Genomic DNA, 6,631 nt, shown 5'->3' on the forward strand with positions numbered 1-6,631 from the left:
AAAAAAAAAAAAAAAAAAAAACCTGATGATGGCCTCATATACCAAGCATCAAAAAGTTTGAGACATGACAAGGAAGGAGAGGAGAATAAAGAGAAGAAAAAGAGAAAGACACACACAAAAATACTAAAAATTGAAAGTCTATGCGAAGAGGTTGAAAGGCAGTGGCTTAGGTCTGTAATCCTAGCACTTTGGGAAGGGAAGCAGGAGGATCACTTGAGCCTAGGAGTTTGAGACCAGCCTGGGCAACATAGTGAGAGACCCTGCCTCTACAAATCAATTTTTAAAATTTGACTTTTATTTTTTGACTACAGGTGGTGTACACCTGTATGTAGTCCCAACTATTCGGGAGGCTGGGGTGGGAGGATACCTTCAGCCCAGCAGGTCAAGGCTGCAATGAGCCAAGATTGCACCACTGTACTCCAGCCTAGGTGACAGAGTAAAACCCTGTCTCAAGGCAAAAAAAGAAAAAAAGAGGAAACATTACTTGATTCCCCATCAGTGTTGAACAACTTTCACAGTAAGAGTTATAATATTGTGGCAAGAGCAGCTATAATCTATCCATTTAGCAAAAATGCATGTGCATACATGTGTTCATGTATTCAAAGTAAACTATTAAAAGGAAGTCTCAAACTGCAGAGAAAGACCTTACCAACTGTGGACCTCATTTAATTCTTCTAAGACAACAGCATAATGAAGATTATGGTTAAGAGTTCTGGCTTTGAAGTCAAACTGTTGGGTTTGAATCCCAGTTCTACTTCTGACTGTGACAGAAATTCCTATTTGTTTTCCATTATGGATTCTCCCCTTGTTCCCTGCATTTTAGCTGTATGAGTCACCTTCCAGTCAGACTACATTTCCCAGATTCTTTTGCAACTGGGTATGGCCATGGGACCAAGTTCGGCCACTGAAATATTAGCCCAACTTCCAGGTTATGCCCTTAAAGGGGAAGGTTGTGTCTTCCACTTCCTCTCATTTCTCCCATTGGAATGCAGAGGTGGCACTGCTCCATCTTTGACAAGGTGGAATAGGGTATTCCCCAGAGAAGGCAGAGCAAGAAGAAAGAAGAAACCTGGGTCCCCAACAAGACTCAGCTGTCTTATCAGCCCTGGACTGCTCATGATGAGACTAACATGAGAGAGAAACTACTTCTATTTCGTCTAAGCCATTGTGACATTATGCCTTAGGAGTCAAATGGATTTCCTTAAAAGTAATAGTGATTGGGCCTGGCACAGTGGCCCACGCCTGTAATCCCAGTACTTTGGGAGGTCAAGGCAGGTGGATCATGAGGTCAAGAGACTGAGACCACGCTGGCCAGCATGGTGAAACCCTGTTTCCACTAAGAATACAAAAAATAGCTGGGTGTGGTGGTGCGTGCCTTTAGTCCCAGCTCCTTGGGAGGCTGAGGCAGGAATATCACTTGAACCCGGGAGGCTAAAGCTGCAGTGAGCCGAGATCACGCCACTGCACTCCAGCCTGGTGACAGACTGAGACTCCGTCTCAAAAAAAAAGAAAAAAAAAAAACAACAGTGATTAAAAGTAAGTTACTTAACCTCTATGGGTCTCAGTTTTCTTTTCTTTCTTTTTTTTTTTTTTTGAGACGGAGTCTCGCTCTGTCGCCCAGGCTGGAGGGCAGTGGCCGGATCTCAGCTCACTGCAAGCTCCACCTCCCGGGTTCATGCCATTCTCCTGCCTCAGCCTCCTGAGTAGCTGGGACTACAGGCGCCGCCACCTCGCCCGGCTAGTTTTTTGTATTTTTTAGTAGAGACGGGGTTTCACCGTGTTAGCCAGGATGGTCTCGATCTCCTGACCTTGTGATCCGCCCATCTCGGCCTCCCAAAGTGCTGGGATTACAGGCTTGAGCCACCGCACCTGGCTCAGTTTTCTTTTCTTTTACTCACTGCAACCTGGACCTCCCAGGTTCAGGTGATCCTCTGGCTCAGTCTCCTGAGTAGCTAAGACTACAGGCACGCGCCACCATGCCTGGCTAATTTTTGTATTTTTTGTAGAGATGGGGTTTTGCCATGTTGCTCAGGCTGGTCTTGAACTCCTGGGCTCAAGCAATCCTCCTGCCTGAGCCTCCCAAGGTGGTGGGATTACAGGCGTGAGCCATCATGTCCAATCTTATTTTATTTTTTGTAGAGATGGGGTCTTGCTTTGTTGCCCAGGCTAGTCTCAAATTCCTGTCAGCCCTCCTCCTTTATTTCAATCCACTTTACCCACCAAAAAGAGCTCAGCCTCCATCATGTGAGATGAAGAACCTATCTATGTCCCCAAGACCTCAGGGCTGAGGTACTTCTGGTATCTGGTGTGCTGGCACTCCTCCCAAAGCCACCCATGTTTACAAGAAGCAAAAGAAGCTTCTGGAAGAAAGCAGTGAGACTTAGAGTCTCTCCTTTTATTTCAAAGTTAATGTAATATCTCCGCTGTACTCAGGGGGTGCAGACTTGGGTGGCTTGGGCTGAGACCGGCTGGCAAGAAACAGGAGCAGTGCTTCTGAAGAGGCTCAAGGTTGAGGCCTGTTCTGGAGAGCCGACTCCAGGAGCAGCATGCAGCTGGTCCCTTGTGCCCAGCCATCTTCCCCCATGGCTGCACCGGGAAAAGTGCCTGAATGTGATGGAAGAGTCGTCACTGAGAATGTAGACCCTCTTGGCTGTGGAGGAGTCACATCTAACCATGGCACAGGCACTCTGTCCTCAGCCTGAGGCTGGGCGCCTCAGTGATGCCTGCATTTCCACTGTGTTCAAGGGTCTCACCCACACTGTCTGGTGCAGACCAGCATGGGTGCCTCAGTTACTTCAGTAGGTCCAGCAATAGATGGAGGCCTCGGCCATTGTGGGGCCTCCTGAGGCAATCAGGCCTCGCCCCACTGGAAGGCTTTTTGTTCGGGGCCCTTATACTGTAAGGTATTGCAGAGGAAAAGGGCTTAGTAATAGACAACGGCAACCAGGACTGACTCCTTAGATCTGAATGAGTTCCCCTGGGGCTTCCTAACTTGATCCTAAAAAGGACCACTGCCCCCAAGAAAGAATGGAAATAAAAAGGGGAAAAGAAGAACATAAAATCATGTTTGCTTGACTATAGGTTTACAAAAATCCCTGGAAGGATACAAAAGAGACTAGTAACAGATCTGCCCACTTCAGCCTCCCGAGTAGCTAAGACTACAGGCGTGAGCCACCACGTCCAGCTAATTTTGGTATTTTTGTAGAGATGGGGTTTCCCCATGTTACCCAGGCTGGTCTTGAACTCCTGGGCTCAAGTGATCTGCTCATCTTGGCCTCCCAAGATAATGGGATTACAGTTTTCAGCCACCGGGCCCAGCCAGTGGTTACCTTTTGCAGGTTGGGGTGGGAAATGGGTGGACACAGGGTGGCTAAGAGGAACATTCTTTACTATCTCCTTATTCTTTCTTGATTTTTGAAGTACCTATAAAACTGAGTCAAAAAATAAAATTAAATTAAGATAACAGGAAATTTAAAGGCCATGTCTTCAAATAGTTTAGGAAGGCTGAGTAAGGGTGCCCTAGAGAAGAGGAAGGAGAGAGAAAGCAGCTACAGGCCCCATTCCCATGGCAAGGTTGAGGCTCCCGCAGCTTGGCCACAAGAAGTAGGTACAGGAGGAACCAGCTGCCCTTCAGCTCTGTGGGCTTCACCATGCTATAATTCCAAGATGAAAGGAACGGTGACCTCATTTTGAACTTCAATCTAGTAAAATAGTTACAATTCTTGTCTCTGCTGCCTCTGAAATAGCTCTCGAACCTGGGCTTTCTTCACCTCTCACCTGGATTCCTCTGACAATCTTCAAACTAGTCTCCTTGTCCCAAGTTTCAAATCCATCCACCAGACTTTAAATTTCTTTTTTGAAATGAAAACCCGATCATGCCCCTCCAGGCCCCTTCCACACTTAAAACCCTTCAATAGTTGCCCATTGTGCTATGACAAAATCTCAATTCTTCCTATGTCCTTTCAGGATCTGCCACTCTCCTACTTGCCTTTGCTCCACCCACACATGGCTGCTTGTGGTTTTCTGGGTGTCCCATCCTGCTATGCTTTGAGGCTTTGCATATGCAGTTCCTTCTACATGAAGTCTGTTTTGTGTTTTGTCAGCCTGGAAAACTCCATTCTTCCTTCAGGATGTGGCTCACATGCCATCTCATCTCTGTGACCTTGCCCTGGACCCTGACCCCAGTCACCCAACACACTTTGAACATGTGCAGATTAACACTTATTGTACCCTATTCGCATTATTTCTACACCTGTATTACACTTTCAGCCTCATGACAGACAGCAGGAATTATGCCTTATCCATCCCTTTATTTCCAGTTTACAGAGAAAACTTGCGTTATAAATGGATGACCAGTTTGCTCTGGATTAAATGCTCAGGACCAGCACATAGCACACTGCTAAGGTACCCTGAGGTTAAGCTTGCCTTCCAGAATTCTTTAAAGTTGGCTCTGTCCCTGTCTAAATAATATTGCCATTTAAACACTACAATTGGCTCTGTCCCTGACTAAATAATGATTGGAGTTTAAACTCTAGCCAGATAAATCCTTTGCTCACTTTTTAAAAAAAAAACGCTGAAGTACTTGAAGATGTGGCCTTATACCAAGGAGCACAAAAGTGGTATTATTCACTGTGTAAGTGCTTTGAAAGTCAGAACCTGTCACACTCCTTAGTAACACAGCACAGTGATACAGTAGCAACAGGTAGGGTCCAATAGCAACCATGTGTGGACAGACTCACTTTGGGGAATCTCCAAGGAGTAGAGTAATGGTGTTTTTAGTTCCAGCTCAGAAAGCCAAGTGTGGTGTTCACATAGTATGCCTCTGTGTAGGGTAGCTGTGGCAAATGTTAATGGATTTACGAACTGCTAAAAGATTAAACCCCACAGAACTTGTTACATAACATTTTTTGGTGATTTTTAAAAACTACAGTGAAACGTTCACAATTTACCATTTTAACCATTTTAAAGTGTACAATCCATTGGCATTAACATGACAATGTTGTGCAACTATTATCCATTTCCAAAACTTGTTCATTATCCCAGACAGACTCTATGCCCATTAAACAATAACTTCCCATTTCTCCTTTGCCTCTGGCCCCGGGTATCTGTTCTACTTTCTGTCTTTATGAATGTGCCTATTCTAGGTATCTCATACAAGTGGAATCATACAAAACTTGTGTTTCTGTGTCTGCCTGATTTCACTGAGCATTTTTTCAATGTTCATCCATGTTGTCTGTCGCATGTATCAGTACTTCATTCTTGTTTACGGCCAAATAATATTCTGTTCTATGTGTATAGCACACTTGGTCAACCCATTTATCTATTGATAGACATTTGGGTTGTTTCTCAAAAACCTTGAGGCTATTGTGAATAATGTTGCTACGAACATGGATGTACAATTTCTGAATAACTGCTTTCAATTCTTTTGCATATATATCTAGAAGTGGAATTGCTGAATCATATGGTAATTCTGTTTACCTTTTTGAAGAATAGCCAAACTGTTTCCCACAGTGACTGTAACCAGGTGGCATTTGAACCAGCAATGCACAAGTGTTTCCATTTCTCCACATCCTTGCCAATACTTCTTATTTTTCATTTTTTGATAACAGTCATCCTAATGGGTTTTGTAGTTTTGATTTGAATTTCCCTGGTGACTAGTGATGTTAAACACCTTTTCATATGCTTATTGGCCATTTGTATGTCTTCTTTGAAGAAATGTCTATTCAAATTATTTGCCCATTAATTTTTTCAGAGATGGGGTATTACTCTGCCACCCAGGCTGGAGTGCAATGGCATGATCATAGATCACTACAACCTTGATTTCCTGAGCTCAAGTGATCCTCCCACCTTGGCTTCCCAAGTAGCTGGGACTACAGACATGCACCACCACACCCAACTACTTTGCCCTTTTTAAAAAAATTTCCAACTTCTACTTTAAGTTCAGGGGTACATGTGAAGGACACTTTGCCCATTTTTTAATCCAATTTTTTTGTTATTGAATTGTAGTTCCTTATATATTATGGATATTAATCCCTTATCAGATATAATATTTGCAAATATCTTTGCATAACTTTTTTTTGAGATAGAGCCTCACTCTGTTGCCCAGGCTGGAGTGCAGTGGCACAATCCTGACTCACTGCAACCTCCGCCTCCCAGGTTCAAGCGATTCTCCTGCCTCAGCCTCCCAAGTAGCTGGGATTACAGGTGTGTGCCAGCACACACAGCTAATTTTTATATTTTTAGTAGAGATGGGGTTTCGCCATGTTAGCCAGGCTGGTATCTAATTCCTGACCTCAGGTGATCTGCCTGCCTTAGCCTCCCAAAGTGCTGGGATTACAGGCATGAGCCACCATGCCTGGCCGTGCCTGGCCTTTGCATAACTTTTTAAACGTTGTTCAAAATAAAGTAGTAATGTTATAATTAACAGCAATCAGAGTGGTGATGCTCAGCTTTTCAGATGCTAAAATGAAACCTATGCTGCCAGCTGGGACACACCCTTCCTTCCTGTCAGTGTCTTAGAAATGGGGGTGAGCAAACAGCAGCAACAGGTGGCAAGAAGGAGAGTCCAGTAGGGTCAGTGTGGGAGCCAAAGGAAACAGGGCTGAAGTCTCATTTCCAGAACAAGAAGGTC

This window comes from Colobus angolensis, unplaced genomic scaffold (assembly GCF_000951035.1).
Source record: "Colobus angolensis palliatus isolate OR3802 unplaced genomic scaffold, Cang.pa_1.0 Scaffold121, whole genome shotgun sequence".
In the NCBI taxonomy this organism is placed as follows: domain Eukaryota; kingdom Metazoa; phylum Chordata; class Mammalia; order Primates; family Cercopithecidae; genus Colobus; species Colobus angolensis.